Source organism: Trachinotus anak, unplaced genomic scaffold (genome assembly GCF_046630095.1).
Source record: "Trachinotus anak isolate AG129_WGS33_773 ecotype Australia unplaced genomic scaffold, CSIRO_AGI_Tana_v1 ptg000005l, whole genome shotgun sequence".
NCBI classification, from domain to species: Eukaryota; Metazoa; Chordata; class Actinopteri; order Carangiformes; family Carangidae; genus Trachinotus; species Trachinotus anak.
The window spans coordinates 17213091-17235322 of NW_027273856.1; the positions used below are offsets into that span (position 1 = coordinate 17213091).

The 22232-nt window shown below is 40.8% G+C and overlaps 1 protein-coding gene across 1 annotated transcript in view; it reads right to left on the minus strand.

The window, feature by feature from the left end:
* fam49a (family with sequence similarity 49 member A) overlaps positions 1-10393 on the minus strand; it is a 36154-nt gene extending 25761 nt beyond the window's left edge. Inside the window, exon 1 of the mRNA XM_071478637.1 lies at positions 10256-10393. The gene's annotated coding sequence lies outside the window, so the exon portion shown is untranslated. The remainder of the gene's footprint in view (positions 1-10255) is intronic.
* Positions 10394-22232: the final 11839 nt, after the last annotated feature.

The following is a 22232-nucleotide window of genomic DNA, read 5'->3' on the forward strand; positions in this document are numbered from 1 at the left end:
AAGTGTGAGTGTTCTACCTCTAACATACTCTGTACTGACCCTGTGGTTCTTATGTCTGTTAATCGTATCCATTTCCTTTGAGAGGAACTTTGTATAAACCAAAGGAAACCAAAATCAACACCAATGACCCAAAATAACTTCTGTTTGGGAATCTCTAGGAAAATGACTGGCATGCACAAACGAATTGTTTAACTGGTGTGTCTCTCACTACCAGTGCTGTCCAAGCTGCGTTTTCACAGTGCCATAACAGCATACTTTCTGTATGGACTGCTTCTGATTTTCTTACTTGTTCTCATTGAGGAACATTCACATCCAAAAACTAAATAAAGTTGGTACTGAATGTCTGAACAACTATTTCCTGTCCCAAAGTCAGTTCAGAGAAGCAGAGAAGAAAAGCGCTGCTGGCAGGAAAGTGGCTACAACCAGAAGCACCTTCAGTAGGCGAATGGATCAACATTATTTTAGAAATCTTCAGGATGGAAAGAATTACTTTTTATGTCAGACTGCAACAGGACAAATTTATGAAAATACTGGAAAGGTACATCGCACCTGTACCTCCATCATGTGTCAGTGTCAAGGTATGATGACTTTTTTATCTCATCTTTTGGGATTTGAGTGCCGTGCCGGTACTTTTTGGTCTTAATTATTAGGTTTGTTTTCTTTCTTTTTGTCTTTTATGTACTACCATTTATTCAGTTTTCTCCTGGATAGCTATGGTTTGATCTACTTCTTTGATTGGCTTGGATGGAATAGACCAGCAACACATTGCACTGTTTTAAAGGATCATGAAATAACCACTAAAAAATAATTTAAAAGAGAAACCGTTCACACCCAAAGTTGTGACCTTTGGTCTGCCATAATCTGGGCATGCTCATTACACCAGCCTGCTTAGAGTTGTTCTACTTAATAATGCAAACTATTAAGCACTAAGCTGACTACTTGCATAGTTGGTAGCATAATTGTCATAAAAACTGAACACTAATATGGCAGAACAGAAAGAGCTTGGCACTAACTTAAAGAGACGCTGGAGGAAAGTGGTCACTAAGTGGCAATGTCTGCTCAATTTAAGTCCATCAAAAAAAACCCACAAAAAAAAAAAAAAACCATTAACACACACCAGCCTGCCTCTTGAAACAAAAACAACATGACTGGCCTTGGGTTCCTGCATCCATTTTTAAAATCCTTCTGCTGTTTTGACTGGCCAGGAAAACAGGCCTTCAAATTGGGTTAGGGGAGCTGCGTCTCCCTCAGGCTCCCTTCGCTGGAGCAAATGTGACAGCAGGGCGTGTTTGGGGGGTTGAGCTCAGCTCGAGGGGAGGTTGGCTGAGTTTTGCCCTAATATGGACACAGGCCGGGGGGGGCGGGGGCAGGGGGTGCTGCTGGAAGGCAGGGCAGAGGGTGGGCTGGGTGTGGAGAGGGGGAAACCTACCCTGCACCACCACAATGGCAGCCTTGCTTCCCTCTGCTGTATCACTGATGCCCTTTATCCTCCCCTCACAGTCTACTTCACATACCAGCACAGGACTCAGCTGCTCTGCTCTACTGACTCCTCTCTAAACGCTGCATACACAATGAAGAACTCTGTCAGTGAGGACTCGCACATCAAGCACAGTTCATTTTTAAGTACCTCTGATGCTCTCGCTCAGAAACCATGCATCACATATCACACACACACACACTTGAGTCAGTGATACTAAAGCACAGCACTGAGTCTCCTCCTCTGCAGCAGTACTCAGCTCTGTTCAGCTGCTGGCTCTGTGTGCCCTCCAGTTCAGCCAGCTGGGCCAGCAGCCTAATTTTACACTTGCTCATTACAAACTCACCACTATCCCTCCTCCACATCTGGCCTCTGGCGCAGAGAGAGAGAGAGAGAGGGACGCTGATAATGGCAACAGAGACAAAAACTCACAGTGGTCATTTTTTTCTGCTCAGGGAGCTGGAGAGGAGGAGGGGGGTTGGGGGTGGTCAGTGGACGTAGTAAACAACTCACAGAGGCTCCTGTCAATGCTGAAAAAGAGAAAGTGGGATAGAGAGAGCGAGAGACTGCCAAGGCACATAAGATTGCATGAAAAGAACAATAGAAGGAGGAAGAGAAATCAAGGCAAAAAGCAAGGAGGAAAGTAAAGGAGGGCGTTTGGTATTTGGAGAGGAGGAGGAGGCAGAGTGGCTCTCTGGCTACTAGCAGCCATTGCTGCACAGAGTGGGACTCCAGGCGTAGAAATTCCTCCTACGTCTCTCCTCAATGCCACTTCTGTTCTGCCAAGCCCTGCATGTCAGCAGCACTGATACAAAGGGAACCATGTCTGTGTGTGACTGACTTCTGTGAAACTAGTGTGTATGTGAGAGCATCAAGCCATCTCTGCTGGGTGGAGATCTGGCAAGCTACACTAACTGAAGCTACCAAGACCCTGGCAGCAAGATTACTCTGAACTATACACTCAAACAGACAGATGTGTCACTGCTGGGATTACCTGAAGAATGACAACATCAACAAATGCTCTGACTTGTCGCTAAATACTTTAATTCTGCATTAATGTTTTCAGACCAGGAGTCATTTATCCAAAGGGCCTCATAACAAAATGGCTAGTGCTATACTCTGAGCGTCTTCGAGTACGTGAGGGGCCACTGGGGTCCGAGTGATGTAAAGTTCCTTATGATGCAGTGTTCACAAGGATCTGTGCAGACGTCCGTGTACCCTCCACTTTGTTGTGACCACAAAGCCACTTCCCCTCAGGGGCACTGCTGACAGTCCAAGAGGACTCCGAGCGGACTAGAAAGTGGTATGATAAAAACAACTACCTGTCTGTGGTGTCTGCATTTGTCCATGTGGAGTATGACTGAGTGAATAATTAGCATTTAGAGCGGCACAATATATTATAGGTTATCAGTATTGCGATCACTAGTCACTAGTCTATCATTTAGGTTGTTGTATTATACTGTACAAGACTTAAATTTAGACTATTTATAATCTTTAATATCCCTAAAGAGTAAAGTGAAACAATTTCTGAACCTAAAAGTAAAAGTTATATCTCTCAGTTCAATATGAAGCAACAGCCAGCAGCTGGTTAGCTTAGCTTAGCATCAAGACTGGAAAGAGCTCAGGAGGTAACAATATCCACATACCAGTGCCTCTAAACGATCCCTAATTACCATGTTAATTCTTGTTTGTTTGTCCATACAACAGTCTGGCACATAAAACCTCAAAAAAAAACATAAACTGACACATTTTTGCAAGAAAGCTAGGAAGTGTATTTCCCAAGAAGTATTCCTTTAATAGCCTATGCTAGCTAAATGAATGATCAATTAATCAATTTGCCTGCATTATTATTATATTCCCATAATTTGCTTCATATTACCAATAATGGATATTTTCTCTCTTTAAAGTGAATGACTTACAGTTAATCCTTCTACACACTGACCTCTGTGATACAAACTGCTGAACTCATTGTTCACAGCTTACAGAGAGATGGTCTCTGACTAATTTCTGCAGAAACAGGCTACACAAACACAGGGAGAGAGGCACAGGGGTTTCCTCATGAAAACAAACCTATTTATGGCTTTAACTGACCGCTGGCTCTACTGTGAAGCATCAGTGCTAATCACTTCAGAACGGCCGAGCAGACGATACTTGACCTTTACAGAGCACAAAGACCTTTGGCCTCTGTCATCAACTGAGGCTGAGATCAAGTGTACTCGCTCAATTAGTCATGCAACATATCTAGGCCAAATGATTTCCTCCTTACGATGCTTTCACTTTGTCACCTTTGCTTTGTGTCTGCATGTTGTGTATCTTATATCCACGACTGATATGTGAAAAGCTAGCTCTACACGCACATTTAGTCTCAAACAGAGGAGACAGCACAAGCAGAACACACACGCGTCAACCTTTGCTAAATTAATGTGACAAGTTTCAGGAACCTGAAGCTGACCATTTACACTTTTACACACAGAACTGCAGCACGTGTGCAAGAGAAAAACATCAATTTTTCTAGCAATACCCTCTGGACCTCCAAATACTTACACAATCAAATTATCAAGACTAATAATGAGCATTAATCATCATAATCCCAGCATACAGTAATCAGGATCAGAGTTTAAGCCACTACTCTGTGGCACTCGTCATTAAATCAGTTTGGACACACTCAGTGCTCGGCCCTGACAGAGCTGCTGTTGTTTCGGTCCCTCCACTGGTTTTTGTGCTGATAGGGCGACGGCTGTTCTCCTCAACATCCTAATATTTCTGCTCTCACAGACCGTTAAGCTTGTCATGAACAATAAACAGCTGTAAATCTCCAGATTCCTGCACCTGCTGAGATCAGTGAGCTTTCTGCTGAGTTGCAAAACGCCTAGATCCTCCTGCCAGCTGTGGAAATGCAGGAAAAATAAAACAGGTGGTGTGGCAGAACGCAGCGAGCTCGCTATTTTCTGTGAAAGTTGAATATTGTAATGCTTTAGACATTTAGCTAGTGCTGCACTCTATTTGTATCTCAAACCTTACTTCGATCTGGCAGTAGCATCACGCCAGCGAGACATGTGGCTCACGGAGCAGAAATTTGACGTTTTGCTGTTTGTTAAATAGACACAGACTTTATAAAACTGAACAGGGAAGAGTTATCATAGTTGCTGATTTAAAGTGCCTTGGCAGAATAAATGTGATCACTCAGTGGCATGACACGAACACGACAGGTGACAGAATAAAAAGATGAGAATAATTAAATCTGAGTAACCTTTTTTTGTCTTACGCTTTCATAGCTTATAACCTAGCTTTGTACTGCAACTCATTTTCCAAGGCTTTCCAATTTTCCAGTGGCCTAGAATCTATGATGCTTTGGGCATTTGTGCATAAATAAACTGCCAAAGCAAAGAAGCCCGTTGTTCAAAGTAGTTTGCACAAAATCGATAGGACAGATGGCGTGCATTTTAAATGACCCTGTCCTACCACCACTCACTCAGGTTTCAAAAACAACATGCCGACAAGAGACAGCATGAAACATTATAAGGTTAAATAAGGACAAAATAAAAGTCATACAAGAAAGGCCTGACAAACACTTTTAAACACAACAATAATCAAAGTTAATAAAGTCAATAAATTAAATCCTGAAAAAATAACGTCCTTAAACTTGAAAGCATTAGCACACAAGGGTTATGTGGTTTAAAATCAGTTTCCTCTCATAAAATAAAATTTTAATGATTACTGTGGAGAGTCTGTGTTGTTACATGAGCAAACGACAAACCAAAGAAAAACTCAGTAACAGTAATATTGGAGCAAATGAGGGATAATAAACATAACAGAACTGACAATTACAGGCACAACCTCAGCACAATACTGGCCAAGTGAGAGCAGGCAGACTCGGAGAGAGAGCTGTTGTCCTGCTGACAGGATGTGAGTATAAAAAGTGAAACGTGAGCGGGAAGTGTGCAGGGTCATGAGGCAGCACAGTTTGACACACGCTTATTCTCACAGGCAGACAGACAGATAAAATGACAGGCAGACACGTAGATTACGGGTAAAACAGGAACTTGGGAGCGGACAGTTTAATTCGCACGGTGTTTTACTGCGACGCGGCCACGGTCGACCACACACAACTCATTTCCTGAGAGTGATAAAAACAGGAGGGGATCACGGAGGGCCAAAAATGAATAAATATATTGCAGAATCTTGACTGGAAAACATTATTCCTGGTGAATATTGAACACTGGTGGCTTAAGTGTTGGAACACTTTAATCTTTTAAGAGATAAGCTGCTCTAACAACTGAGATTTATTAATCCTGCTTTGCCAAACTGGGAGACAGAAAAGGCTCCTTGTGTAAGTGGGTACACAATTACAGCTGAAATGATCACAGGTCTTTTTCACAGCAGATATTTTGACATGTCACAGTAGGAAAAGCACAGGTGTTACTAATAACGTTAATAATGGCTTTGTTCTATTCAAGTGTCCCAGTGAGCCAGCATGAACAGTACCAGCACCCTGAAACTGAAGCAGCTACATGGAACGTGTCAAAATATCTTCTGTGAAAAAGGCGTAATAACTCGTCTTGAAGTCCCTTCACACCCTTGGTCCAACAATAGATGTATTTTAGCTTCTTCTTCAAATTTTATTCACACCAAACTTTTATTTCAGTGAGACTGGAGGAGTGACGCATTTGTGGAGCTGAAACAATTAGTCCATTAATCGATTATCAAAACAGACTGGACTTACTTGCTGCATGTTAAATTCAGCTGTGACCTGACCTGCAACATAGTGGGACCAGAGAAAGAGGTTGAGACTTTTTATTTAAATATATGTTAAAGGTATAGAAACCAGCAGCTGGTTGGGCGGCTGCTTTTATATGGGCTTTACTTTAGTGTTTTCACTGCAGATTTAACTTTAGATTTGACCAAGATAATCCACTATTATTAATACTGCTTTCCAGAGAGTTCTGTGTACACATATTATGACACAAATAATGAAAAGATAAAGCGTGAGTGGATTATCAAGTGGATCCATTCTTAGTATTAGTACACTGTAACATAGATCCAACCAACTTTACCCTGAGCAGACGTCTAAGTCTGGTGTGCAGGGCTTCAGTTTGAGCAAGAAAACAGTTTTATATCTTTATACTTTTTTCAATTGTATCAATACTGACAGACCCTCTGAGTGAAATGAAATGCTTTGATATTGTTGCAATAATATTATATGAAAAACTAAAATGAGTATTTATGATATTATTTTAATACTTCAAGCTCTCTTAAGACTTTCCCTTTACTACTGTCTACACTTTATTGCTCTCTGAAGTTTTCTTTCACTTTTTCCACTGTCACACACACACACACACACACACACACACACACACACACAATCTGTTAGCTGAGCATCTGAGGCTCGAGAGCCAGTGAGAAATCTGCTGTGTTTTCTGTTCCAGCCCAGATGGCAGCATTGGCTGAGTCAGCGGTGGCTGGAGGTTCACTGGATGATTAGTCGTTGATAACAGGAGGAGAGCCGAGCACTAAGAGCCAGGAGCTGTGGAACTGAGAGACTGAGGGACTTCTCAGCCACTTTGTTCTGTCTGAATGAAATAATGACTTTAACAAGTGTAATGAGTGTTCAGCTTCTCTTGAAAGGCTGCACACAACCGCAAACTGACAAATAAGGAAAATAAAGATGATTAAAAACAATGGAGATGATGACTGTATGCGGATTATACCTGTTAACATTTGTCGTACCTGCTTCAGCTTAAAGATAACAAATATTTGTTTATAATGTAACTAACTGTGCAGATCCTGATTTATATGTTTTCTCTTGATGCAAAACATTTTCGCTCGTTATGCTGTTGAACGAACACAAGAGGAGGAACTATACATTCAGCCAACAAATGTGTGCATCAATGCACAACAGACAGTCTTGCAGTACTGCAGGCTAACCTTAGCTGGCATCAACGGTGAAATGATAATATAAGAAAGCCTCAAACTGCTGGTTCAGCTGAAACCTCAGTCAGATATCAGACTTGGCACCGGTGCAGTGCTGGAAGGAAATCCTTTGGGATTTCTCATTTAGTGTCACAAAGCAACTTGTGATTCATAGCTGGACTCCTGCAATCAAAAACCGCTGCTGCAAGCAGTTTCATCTGGAGTTTGAGAACAGCTAAACTGCAAATATCACATTACCTCTATCCGGTATGGGGAGAGTTTAAAGCAGCACATTTCAGTGCCTGGAAGCCTCTTTGTAATAGGACTGTAATGGCTATGGTCATCATATTTCACACATCAGAGGGTAGCATCAATGCCAGTTTGCTAAGCGTGGTTAAGGTGAATACTGTATTTGTTCACCAACCAATAGATGATACTGTGTAATTTTGGTTTAGGTTTAACCATATTTTGGTCCTGATTTGGTTATCGTGGAAGTTGCAGAGGTAAATCTTTATACCTGGCTGCCCTATTAATATACAATGTAAATAATAAGGCTAAAAATCTTCAACATGCTTACTATGTTTGGTATTTATGCATTCCTTCCTAACGGCCTAGCAGAGCTCAATAAATGCAAAGAAAGCGTGCGATGCAACACAAAGGCTTCCCCACGTGCTCGCCTCAGGCAACCTGTAATACAGCAGCAGGTTAAAAACCACAATGTGAAAAAATGCCACTGTTGGGGGTGTGAGATGCCATATCCTGTTTTTCTATCACACACGCAAAGAATGAACAGTGAGAGAACAAAACTATGTGATGTTACTGGCGTAATTCAACAGCCACTGCTCTGCCAGGACAATGGTTGAGCAGAGTTTCAGCCACACAAACACACCGCATTCAAACTCAGCCAAGATACATTTGTAAAGTCTGACATGTCTTTTGCTCTTTTCAGTGCTCTCCTATTTGCTGCACCACATTGCATCAGCACAGCATCTGAATCCTTTTCATGGTTCATAAGAAGCACACAAAACCCAACAAGAACCGATCAGTCACTTTAAATTAGCTGCACATTCGTTACAAACAAAGTTATCAGTTGGATATTATTGCCAAAACAAGTCTGCAGGGACATCAGCCCCGTCACTGGGATACTCCAAACAATATAATGACTAGTCACTGATACAATATTCATCCATGCAAATATTTGGAGGGTGAGAGTACTAAATAGGGGTCAGCTGGAGAATGTGTGGGGCGTCTTATACTGATCAGACATTTGAGAGCAAAAGTCTAATACGTCTATACAGTCTTGGTTTACATGTGGCTGGGAACCAAGTGCCACATCATATGTAATTCTTTTTATATCTTGCTCTTTAGAGTAATGACTCGGCATCTTCTTTTTGGGGCTATATAAAGCTCTGTGTGCCCTAACTTGTCCCCGCTGTGTAAAAATGAACACTGAGGCACATAGCTAGGGTAGGCCATGCAAACAACATGCAAAGCATTTCAACTTCTTCTTCCAAGAGAAACCAGGTTCATCCAAAACAGCCATTGTCCAGTATGTTTTAAGTCACAGAATTCAACCAGCATTCCTGAAATGCTGCAATTACAGCCTGGCATACCGACTGAAACAAAACACATATACACACACGTGTGCAGACACACACGCACATGCACACACGTGCACACACACACACACGCACACACACACGCACTCTTGCTGAGGACTGCAGCTGTTGCTGTATGTCTTCTCCAACAAAAGAGCGCCATTTCAGTGCACTGAGAGCTGCAATAAACCACATTCCTCTTACAACTTACAAAAATTGGTATCTCAGCTGGTGCCATCAGACACTCATACTAATTTTTAAATCCACACACTTACTTTTAAAACCCTTTGCAGTGGCTAGTTAAGTTGTTCACACAGTTAAGTCTTAGGACTCAATTCTTGGAAAGTGCTTAGTTGTGACTAATTTCTTAAACAATCAACACCATCCATGAAAAGTAAAACTTAAAGTATTGGACTGAATCAACCATGAGCAATCATGTATTGCTTGTGCTGGATGTAATGAGGTATGTACTCCATTAATATCCCATGGGGCAGAAAAGAGTCACTGACTGAGAGCTCATGTCAAGATTAGTGAAGGAAACAGCTGCTGTTGTCTGGTTTGAGACATCAAGAAACATTTAACTGAGCCAAGATATCAGGACTTTTCTACCGGTAAGACAGGTTGAGAAATTCACACATGTGAGCGCCGCTAGAAAGGAAATAACTCATAATATGCTCCAACCACCTGCTTGTTTGCACAGCGCAGTGTTGTCGGGTTGCGGTGGACTTTACACTGTTGTGAAAACGCAGTGATTGCGGATGAACAGAGTTGTAAAATTAACCCAACTTTTAACAGACCGGTGTCCCAAAGCATTTCACTCCACTCACTCACTCACTGAAGCGATTGAGATTAAAAATAAAGCAGTAAAGATATAATTTGGTACGCTGACAACGGGAAAATTCAAATAAAATGTGGCTAGAAATTGGATGCTACTTGGAAGCTAAGTTTGCTGGCTAACCCCTGATCCCGTTATCAGCACTGCTGTCAGGCAAACACCTCAAACATCAACAGAAAACATCACCCTGTGTAAAAGTCCTCTCACACATGCACAACGATATTACACTACCACATAACTGTTTCCAGCGTTAAAAAAAAAGGCTAATGATAGCTAGCAAGTTAGCATTTCCTCCCCGGCATCTCGTCCCATGTGAACTCGTCTGACAGTCACTGATTTGACGGGGATACACAATTTGGCACAACACCAGGCGAAGTGAAGCCAACTTAGCGACCACTAGACATGAATAAAAGTTGGTTAAAGCCAAAAACTCACCGGTATGTCTCTTGGGGGTAGTACTTTTTAGGAGGTAACACCCGAAGTCTTGGTCAGAGAGTACTTTCACCGACCTTGGCAGCTCCGTCTGTCCCCAGCAGCCACGGACAACAACACTTCGACACCCCTCCCTCTGCCACCAGAAAAACGAAGGGAAAAGTAGAACCTCCAAGCCCCGCCCACTCACGTTTTTAATTGGTCGATATTAGGGACAGTGCAAAAACAGCCAATTAAATCAGTTACTGTTATTTTCTTTGTCCAATAGCAATGCACCAAATTATTTCCTCTCGACAGTGCGTGGCAAAGATTTTCTGTCTCAAAATTCAAGTCAAGCTGAAATTTATGATGAAAAACAATGAGTCAACGAGGTTTGTGGTCTGCGCTGCTCCAGTGCTGTAATTTAACATAGTTCATTATTTGAACATTATTACAATGACTACATTTTTGACCACCTTTAATGCTATTTTGAGTAAGAAAATTGTAGTTTGTTTGTGGATTTCTGCTAGTTACATTTCTATATAAGCTTCACCTTACCCTTGCCAGTGTTTAATTTATACTATCATATAAATCTACTCAATAGGTGTAATAGACAGTTAGTTGACTGACAGAAATTAATCAGCAGCTGTTCTGATAACTGATTAACTTAGGGTTTTCTCCTTTTCTTTCTCATTTATTACAGAACACAGCGTTACAGTGAATATCTTTGGGTTTTTATAATGAGCTTATTTCAGAATTCACATTTATCATAACTTGTGCTTGGTGGACTGTTTATATTATTCAACCAAAAGCTTTTCTTTTGGCCACATTGCATTCATAATGCAAATCAGTGTCAGGATTCAAACTGAAATTTACATCATAGCAAACTTCCTGCTTGTAACGGCTGGTCTAAGTCAGCACGAAGATGGATGGATCAAGTGAAAGGCATGTTTGAACATTAGTGGGTCTAGAGAATGGGGTCCTGCATACTTGGCCCTGAGGGCTGCCATGCAAAGCAACAGGAACAAAACACACACACACGAACAGCCTTTAAAAATGTCAAGGCTCCACAATCAAAACATACAGCCTTTTCAATACAAGGTCACACGTAGCTCACTCATGCCAGGTTGCCATAATGCAACTTAGAGTCTGTGACTGTGGGAAAAGTTTAAAGCTCATTGTTGTCAGCAGTGTAATCAGAGTTATGTACAGGGTAAATACACCTCCACTGGACTACAAGGGCCAATTAGGTTAGAAGATGGGGGAGTCAGAGTACACCCACATCTACCACTACCATAACAAGCTGTCACAAAATTATGTTTCATTTACAGTAACTCTACACACACCCACACACATCAAGAAACGTCTTTGTTACTCTGTCCAGCCATCATCGACTAATATGTTACATTATGTGTGAATTATGTCGTTATGAAACATGAGACGATGCTGAAAATAGATCAGTTCTCAAGCAAACTGTATGATTTACAGCCATTGCTTAAAGAGAGTAATTGAAATTTCAATAAGAGAAACTTATGTGATACAACAGACTTTTCCACTCTCTATCCAGCAGATAACCAGGCTTAAACTCATAAGAAACCTCATTAGCATTCATCTCACTGAGGGTGTTGGTTCTGGTGTTTATTATTTGACATTTGATGACACTGTCAGTGCTGCATGTTGACAGGGGAGACACACAGTATAAACAAGCGGCCTCCCTGCTACAGTTTCCTTAAGTAGCAGCACATTCGTTTCTTCACTGCTGCAGGGCTGACCTCTGACCTTCCTCCGATGAAGCTGAAAAGTGGAAAATTCTAACTTTCCCATTAGAAATTATTACTTTGTCACAGAATATAAATAGTTGTACAGATTGTCCAATTGTGTAAGATTGTCCAAAAGTGACACCTGGCGGTGACTGCTTGTAGTGTTGCCCTAACTGTAGCAATACAGTGACTGTCATAATGTATAGGGTTGTCATAAGAGAGAGGGGTGTACAGGATGAACAGCGATCATAATCTGCTGTACTTTCCTGTGGCTAAACTGGGCCTAAGCCAGTCCTGTAAAATCAGCCCCTGCAGTTATTTGCTCCAGAATCTTCCAAAGGAGGTTTAATTGTAACGTCAGAGAAAATTAGACTACAGGAACTTTGAATCTGTAACACGATAAGGTTTAATCCTCTTAAAGTGGTAGATAAATCTAGAATATTTCAATTGGAAAATTTGGAAATTACAAAACAGATGCATAAAAAAGAGAATGCATATTTCTCTATTGAGTGTGAACTGCAAATGGCTCCACAACTGGCTCTTACATGAATGTCCACTTTCTGTTGCTTATACACAGACAAAAATTGGCTCTAATAGTTGTTAATAAATAGAAGTGAAGTAAATATACCCCCAACCCTGGTATTCCACTCATTTTTCAAAGCTTTAAAGTCGGGAAAATCATTTGGTAAGATATTGTAGCAAGATGGAAAGATATTGAAAGATATATTACAATCTTTATATGCTTATTCCAACACCTGAAAATATATCACGCTTCTATTGAGTAAAATGTGCTTTTGTATGCATCATTATGCTTTTTAAAAAAAAAAAGTATTTATTTTTTACAAATTTTTCATTCATTTTTCGAAAGCTTAATGATTCGACACTATTTTTAAAACAATTTTTGAACAACTGTTGTCCAACAACATCCTCCTATAATGACTGAGCCGGTAGCTAAGTGTAATTGTAGAGGAACCTAAAATAATCAAACTACAACCAGAGAGTGAGTAAGCTCCACAACCTACACTGCCACCCAACCACTGCCAATGAGAGAGGAAGAGAAGTTATCTGTATCCTTCCATTTCTCCCTCTTAGTCTCTAAAGCAGAGGGTTTTTAGCACAGACAGAATACACATGAACAAGATGAAATGCAATTCTGACACACCCTCAATCTGGAAAAAAGAGACTACAATCTTGCATTTTTAAACACAGCATCAAACAAAGAGGTCTTCTTTAAGGTCAATTGTGCATGCAAATTTCACTGGTGGTTTCAATGGTTTCCAGTTTGGCTTGCAACTATAAACCGTTCCCTCCACGCACGCACAAAACTCTTCCACCTCTTGGTGGCAGTAGCTCACCACACTGCTGACTCAGCTGACTCTACCTGCACGGGTACGACTGAAATAATTATAGCGTAGCTAATCTTTACTTCAATGGATAATGCACAGCAGCTAATCCAGCTGTCTTGAAGATACTTTGTGCATTTTAAAAAAAGTTTTGCTAGTATTTCATCTACATATGTTCTAAGCTGCTTTCTCGACAATGCCCCACAGTTCCTCCTCTCTGCTCAGGGTGGGGGGCAGAAAATGAGCTTAATGTGGTGATGTAATGCAATTGGCTGTTGTTTCCTCTCATAAATAATGTAATAAATATACCAATATCACCATTCAGGCCCTTAGGTGGAACAAATACAAAAACAAATGCCATGTTAGCGCACTCTTCTCTGTTTGCCATTGGTGCTGTGCAGAGCAGAACAACAGTTTCTGCTCTTTCATCTCTCGATGTCCATACTTGGCCGGGTGCCAGGGTGCTGTTGCTAACGGCTGCATGGACTTGTTTGGATTATTCTGGCTGTGCAATATAAAAAAGGGGATGGAAATGTATTTGATCTACTAATATTATGCCTAAAATATTGTTCCCAAGCTTGTTAATTAGTTGGATTCTTGCTCATTTTCTCTTTCACCTGTTTTTCCATCCTTGCAAACATGTTGTTTTAAAACAGAGGAAGGGAAAATGTTAAATGATATGTCAACATTTCCATTTTTGTGGGTTGGAATCTAAATGCTGCCAGAACAGATGTGAATATACATGGATTCTAAATGTCACCACTGCTGCCTGATGAAAAGGCTTTTTGTTGCCCAGTGGACCAGGTGCATTGAAGTGTCATTTCTACTTCCTTGCAACCTCTTCGCACTGTGAAGTGTCCAAATGTCAGCCCTCTGTTTGCCCCGGTTGTGGAAACGCCACGTTTCTGCGTGGAGGCCTGCAAGTTGAGCAGAAAGGACAAAATGAATCAAATCCGTCCCCCTTTTCCTCCATTTTTCTCTGGTCTGGTGACATTCGACTAAACTGCTCCTCCTTGTTTGCACTTTCAAGTGTTTCACAGTGTTTCACACACGCCACAGGGAGGCATGTGCCAGCTTGAAAAACATGGTAAACCTCACTGAAACTCAGCTCAGGGGATGCTCCTGGCCTTGTTGGAGGCCCCGTTGCTTGGTCCAGGTTGCTCATGGTTGCCTGTTTGAGACTTTTAAATCCACCCAGTCTGACCTTGTCTGCAGGCTGTCTGCCAGGCTGTTTGGGAAACGTCACAAAAAAGGCTGCACCATGTATCAAGCTCACAGCTCTCTGAGGGGTCTTGAAATTAAATGCTGTTTGAATTTCGCCTGCCCCTAAAAGGAGGCAGCAGCCTAAGTGCTCTGCTGCTCCGCAACACCCCTGGGCCTCGCAGTGTTGTCACGCTAATTGGCTTCTGTTCTGTGAGCGCGCTGTGCAGTCACACGCACAAACACAGGGATGCAGCTTGACAGTAAACAGTATACAGTCTTCCTCAGATCTGCCAGGCTCTCTCCAGACTTTGGAGCACTTGTTGGCTCATTCCGGGCATTTTGATTTAATTTACTTGGTCATAACCCCCTTCAACTCTTCTCTGTCTCTCTGTCTCATCCTTTCTGCCTGTTTCTTTGCAGCTCACTGGATCATTTTCAGAGCTGCTGCCTCCAGAGCTTCGCTGCACTGATGAAGCTTGCTGTTAGTCGCACATGTGAATCTTTTCTCTTTCTGTTTCTTTGCCCTCTTCTCCACCTTTTGCACACTCATCTGACTGTGAAAAAATACATCTCAGTAGCACTGGGTAGTTCTCTGCAAAGGATTCCAGCATTATTGATGGAAACAACATCTCCTTTTGTGTCCCAATCGATGGCTGAAAGTCCACAGTGGAATTATTGCTGCAGAGACATGTCAGAAAACAGAGCAGCAGCAGCAGCAGCAGCAGCAGCAGCCGGGGGGCTACTGACTGACTAGCGCAGACAGAAAGGAGGAAAAAAAAAACACAGGAATCATTCATAAGGGAAAGCTGAGTAAACACGAAACCCACAGCATTCTTAAGCTATTGTGCACCTACACCTCAGGCTTTGTCTTCAGATTAGTGTCGTTAACCGGGGAGGTGACGACTCTGGCATTGTAGATAGACGAGCATTTATTGCCTGCACTGAAATTGAAAAAGAGTGTGTGCTTGCCCTGGAGCTTGTCTCTGTGCTTGAATATTCAAGTCTAGGCCCGTCCTGCACCTGCATTTAAACCTGGCTTATGTTCTTGCTGGAACCAAAGGATGCAAACGATCCTCTGAAGGTAATTTGCATGAATGATTTTGATCTTAAGCTACAAAAATTAATGAAACAAATAAATAATAAATTCAGCCTGAATCAACATGACTCCTATAGGCTTGGTCAGCTCCTGTAAGGTTTGGATAGAAACCCTACTTGTAAAATGCTGATGGTTGTTTTTACCAGAGGGGTATTGTAGCCTATTTTTTCCTCATCACTTCCCATTTCTTGCTTCAGACTGAGCACATCAAGTCAGTGTCAGTGCACTTATAGAACCAAAGAAATAAAGTAAAACAAAGAAATAGAGATAAGAAGATCCCTCATAGTAGTATCAATACTACACATACAATACATACAATTCTATACTCATGTATAAAATTAGCACAGACATCAACCTGCTAGCAGCTGGATATTTATATGTGAAGCAACATTAGCATCGTAGCACAGTCGTATTTCTGTCTGCCTAATACAAGTCCAATTTCCCCCTCCTTTTACCTCTGTTTTGGTCTCCAGTCAATCCTGAGGGAAATATTTGTTTCTTTAGCTGCAAATGCTAAAACTATGTTCAGTAGCTAGTTGCTAGCTTAGCTTCTCTCCTGTTTGGCGCTGGGCAGCTAGTGTGTCTTTGGTCTATAAGAACATTGTTGCAACAAAACAACAACAAAGCTGTGAGAGTGAACCAAAACAGAAAAAGCCTAAACAATTACCCGAGAGATGCTATAATGCTCCGTAGAAGGAAAGAAATGACAAATTTAGGTGATAATTCTCAGTGGGTTCATGGCTACAAGTGACTTCTTTCCTTTATATGTAGTCATGTGATACATTGTTTACATAAGAAGAGATTGATTGCAGGAGCTTTAAAGCTGCACCACTCATTATTTTTAATGAGTTTTACATAGTGGAACATTTAGCAGCTAAAGAGCCAAATATTTACTACAGACAACAACAGAGATAAAAAAGAATGAGTAATGGACTTACATTCATCAGTTGGCCAGAAGCTTAACTTCAAATGAATGTTAATGTTGCTCTGTGTTTGCTAACGTTTGCTAACTTTATAATTAGTTTTGCTAAGAACTTCATAAAGTGTTAATGTTTTTCTCTGTCCATGCGATCAAAATTCATTTAAACTACTTCAGATATTAAAATACTTCAGAAATATTGTGTTCCAATAATTTAGGTTTCACTTATGAACAATTTTCCAGCTGGATGGATTATGTATTTAACAGAAGGTGGTAACCATTACACAGAAAACAGTCAGTGTTTTGCATAATGTCTGAACAAGTAAACCTATGGAAACCACTTTAAAATGTGTATCAAACGTTGAATCAGCAACATAAAGACAAACTGTTTTGGTGTGGGCACTGGTGTTGGTGTTTCCCCACCCCTCTCTGCTGGCGATGACTGAATGGCCGTTTGATACCATGTTCTTATGCAATCAGCCGAGGTATCAGAGCGTGACTATTGAGGAGGTGCAGGGGATTACTGGTGCCAGAGAGAGCGACTGATCGAGGGCGGCCAATGAACGTTAGGAGGGAGTGAGAGAGGGAGAAAGAGAGAGAGAGAGATGGTAAAGGGAGAGGTCAGTAGATATGGTAAACAACTCAGAGAGACTCATGTCAATGTCAGACGAACGCCAGACAAAAAAAGGTTATAGGAGACAGGGAGGAAGACTCAAATAAAGAAATGAGGAATAGGGATATCAATATATATGGAATCAAATAAAAGGGATAAATGACACAAAGAGAAAGAAACAGGGGATCAGAAACAGAGGGATATGTTGAAACTGGGGGACAGAGCCTGTGACGGTTGCTGCTGTCTCTCCAGCTGAGTGTATAAGTCTGGCACGACCAAAAGCGACTCCGAGTCAGGACTAACACACTGTGACACACACTCCTACCTTCATCGTTCTCAGCCTGTCCAGCAACACAATACACTTTGATTCATGCCTTAATTAGAAGCCTATAATGACGGTAAAAACCCAGGCCCTTAACTTCATCACAATAGGGAATTTATCTTCTCACCACACATATGGTAGCATGGATATAAACCCACTAGTTCATTGACAGAATAGGCTGCAAACAGGATGACACACATAAATTTTTTTCTGGCATTGTCACAATTGAAATGAACATGAAAGAACTGACACTGTTATTTTCTACTCTCTTTGTTCTATTGTAGGTACCCGATGAAACACAAATGAGTGTGTCTGAATCTCATTTATCCATTTGCCAATGTAGCCTGACCATAAAAAATTAGAGGGCAGGAAGGAATAGACTATAGAATTACATTACATCCTCACTTTTGCACTCCTTAGGTTTTCACTCTGCATGCAAAAAATGTCCCATTGCTGATATCATGTGTCCCCAAAGTGAATTGGTTCTGCATATTAGCACTTTTAAAAGTTCTGCAGGTACAGTCTCTTTGATAGAAAGATACATAGAGCGACACCAGCTGATGGTGTTTCTTCTTCTTTTTATGACCGTAGCTGCTGCTACAGCATCACTTTATTGCATATGACACAGCCCACTACTGAGGCTACTGGGATTATACTGAATGATGATGTACATTCAGTGTTCATGGTCAAAATCATTCAAAATTTAGACCTCTTGGCAATGCAAAATTTGTATTCATTCCATGGTCAGTAGAAGGCTCAGTATTGTGCACTCCAGTGACTTGGTGTGTAACCTCCATAAAATCAAAACAAAACAGACTCATTAAAAGATAAAAGGTCACAACTGATGCACAGAGGCCCAGATACAGTATATCCTGGCTTTTAGCCACTAGTATGGATCAAGACTTCAACTGCTTTCATATCTGTCTCTTCAGCTGATATTCTAACTACTTATGTATCTTATTCTTCAAATGACACTTCAACTGCTTTCAGTGTTTGCACATCAATTGATAGTTCTTTAACTGAGAATTGATCTGTTTTCAACTAACTACACAACTGATAACTTATCTCAGTGCTTACACTTCAAATCCTTTCAGATTACAGGGCTGTGCTTTTGGGTGAAAAAAAACCCATACTGACAACTTTCAGTTTATACAGTTGAACTGACAATAATTTCTATATGGTGGTCCTCTTCAACTTACCTCTCCAGCTCGATTCATCACTTACACTTCTTTCAGTTTCACATAGCACTTCTGCTTAACCCAAAACTTCATCTTCTTTTAGTCCTCCCATTTTAACTGCCATATCGGCTTCTTTCAGTAATTGGATTTCAGTTTTTAACTATTAAAAGTTTCCTGCAGCAAACACATTTTAAGAAAATTTAGCCTTTCTAGTTTTATTCTGTAGCCTGTAAAAACTTCAATATTCAAGATTAGTGAAGCCTATAATGAATGATGACCACAAAAACTCTTTGTCTTCTTTTCCTCTGTCTGTTCAAGAAGTTCCAAAGATTCATCAGTCCAATAAACTATCCAGTCAGGCTTTAATAAGTGTCATTAAAATGAATTTACCACCCTGCCTCAAAGCTTTTTCTTTCCACTGGTGGTTGTCAGTGGATACTGAACCATGGCAGCCTCCTTACTCACTCAATTGCTGCCCCCGCCTGGAGGATTACAATGAAGTTGTCAGATTACAGAAGCCCCCTTGATGTGTATGGGGGTTTAATGCCAATTTTAGCAAGCCCTACCAAGTTCTAACATGAAAAAACTATCAAATACAGAGATGGCAGTACTTTTTGGCAGTACTTTTCTAAACAAAGCAAGACCTGTTCACAGTTTTGCTATGCAGGGTAGTCCTCATGAATTGGTCAGCAGTCATACAAGCTCTCTCATGGCTCTGAACTAGCGTGGCTTACACAGATCTTCCATGTGAGGCTCACGTCACTCCTGTTTATGCCATCCATCAGGGACAGCTCTGCTGTGTGCTCCGTTCTATCATCTTGGTGGTGTTGGTGCTCGCTTTACTGGCTGCTGCTGCTGCTGCTGCTGCTGCTGCTGCTGCTGGTGGTAATGATGCTGTGATTCTATATATAGTCTCCTAAGGATCCTTTGAAAATATAGAGGGGGATGGAGCGACAGATACAGAGGAAGTACAAAGACCCACTGAGAGAGACAGAGAGACAAACAGTGATGAAGTGAATGAAGTAAGAAAAATGAAATAGAGAGGCGGATGGAGATGGAGAGAGAGAGAGCCTCAGGATGTGTGAAAGAAGAGAAACCTTGAGAGCATAACTCCCTCTCCCAGTATTCCTCGACTGCAGTAATGTACTGCTCTTGAAGTTTAACACATAATCTCTCATTAAATGTGGTAAAAGGTCAGGAACAGTATAAACATTATTTTCTCTGACAACAGCATGAATTTAAAACCAGTTTTTCCTTTCTGTTGAAAAAGATAGATAGCTAGATAGTTAGCACGTGAACAGTTAGCATATGGAACATTTTGTAATGTTACATTTTTAATTTGAAATTAAAATCAAATTGAAATTTTTTATTAAAACTTATAAAATAAGTTGGGAAAGACATTTTTATGTTTAAAGCAGCACTAATCTTTTTTTTGGTTTGTTTTGACATCACACACATTTGAAATATTACAGCCTTATAAAATTGATGTGGCTAATATATATATATAATATATAATATATATTAGCAAACAATTTCCTGGTTATACTTCGAACAGATACGTCTACCAAAGCAATATTAGCCAAGATTTGGAGGTGAATTTCTGGCAACCTGATGAGTATAAGTACTATATTCATTCTCCTTTTAGACAACCCTAAAGTGAACAACACCATTTCTTAACCTTGATGTTAGCTGAATGTCTCCTCTGCTCGTCTCATGGGCATCAGTGACTTGCAACTTCACATCTCTGCTCGTAAATGTAGGAGCAGCAAACTAGCTTGTTTAATACACTTTACTTTTTTACATTCAGTTTCTGATTTAGACTGTGTCAAGTATTTACAGATGAGAAATAATTTGGCCTTAAGCTACAGTTTAGCTAACTAATATTAGCTAGTTTCTAACTTTTAACTTAAGTTACAGTTTAGCTAACTGTAGCTTGTTAGCTAGCTGATGGCGGATTTCCAATGTTGGCTTGGCATTTCATTACCAATATAAAATGTTTATTATTTGATTTTAAGTCTATCTAACTATCACAGCCACACAAAAGTGGCTGTGATAGTTTAGTTAGTCTTTTACCTTTTTGATATAAAAGGTAGTTTTCAGTCAGTATTTCAGTAGTTTTATCTGGTCCGGTAATCGAACAATATCAAAATCCATGTGTGCTGAATATTTATATTAGCACTGGTGGAAAGTAATTACTGGTAAGTAAATTTACTTTATGCTTCTTTATACTTCCACGCCACTACATTTCAAAAAGAAATATTGTACTGTCTACTCTACTACATTTATTTAACAGCTTTAGTTAAACAAGCAAGGTACTATTAGGACTGTAACACTTCAGCTCACTGAAGCACACACCTGCACTGTACTGGGTTGACCCCCTCATTGTCATTGTATAATTGGCACCCTGCTCCTTCCCACAATCCCTTTGAGGCAGGAAAGTGTGTGTTTCTCTGACTTATATCGCTGAGTCACATTTGCTCTTAAAGGACAACATAAACTACCTAAGCTACAAGACCTGTGTTTGCATCCGGAAACAGATTTCTTGGACGTTACATTAACACACAGTGTGTAGTTCATACCAGTTTGTCACAGTTCACAGATGGTTTTCCTCTGACTTTGGTCTCATAAGTGGTAAGACACTTCCTCCCTCACAGGCATTTTGCAGTCTCTTGTCCTCTTCACTCTTCCATGGCTCTGAATTTTATTCAGTGGTGTTGGACCCCTTGGGAGCCCGGCCGCTCCCTCAGTGTGCTTGAACTCAAGCGTGAAACTACAAAAAAAAAAAAAAAAAAAAGAGAGAGCGAATCAGTCGAAAAAATGGATTTCTCTTGTATGCGTGTATGGACGCTGCTGCTTTGTGGCAGTGACCTCACTGTTTTGCGAGTCTTTTCATCAGAGCATAACTGCACAGGAAGAAGGATGATCTTCTGCCACCACTGTTACATGTATTTATCTTCACACACAGTCTTTCAAGACAAATAATGTTCAGGGAGGATCATTCTTGTAACACCATGGGGAAATTCTGCTCGCTTTCTTTGACAAGATGTTCTCCTCATTAACTCCAAAAAAGCAGCATGAGAGAAAGAGAGGAAGCTTCCTTTTTTAAATAATGGATATTCTCTGAATGATACATGAAAGTCTCCATTCTGCAGTTGAGTTATGTAATCCAGGGCTCTGTGAATCAAGCATTTCCCAGTCCCGGTCAGAGTTGGAGTTGCGTAACACTCAAGATGGAAGTCAAAGACCTTGAGGCATCATCATTATTTCGACTTAAAACAAACAGCGTTCCCCTGCTCTGAACAGTGGCAGCTGTTATCATATTATATAAAAACAGATAATTGCAATTCTCTGTCTCTGTTTTCTCTGTTGTTCTTTTTCTTCCTGCACACACCCCCACATGTGCTCATGCTTAGCAAAATGAGACAGACGCTGCTGATTGCCTTGAGTTCTGCTTGACGGGGACTGATGCGCAATCAGTGGTTGGAAGTGTTAGATTTAGTTTGCTTCTCTGTGGTGGTTTGCTGCTGGGACACTGAGGGGCTTTGGCACATTTGCATCAAGACAAAT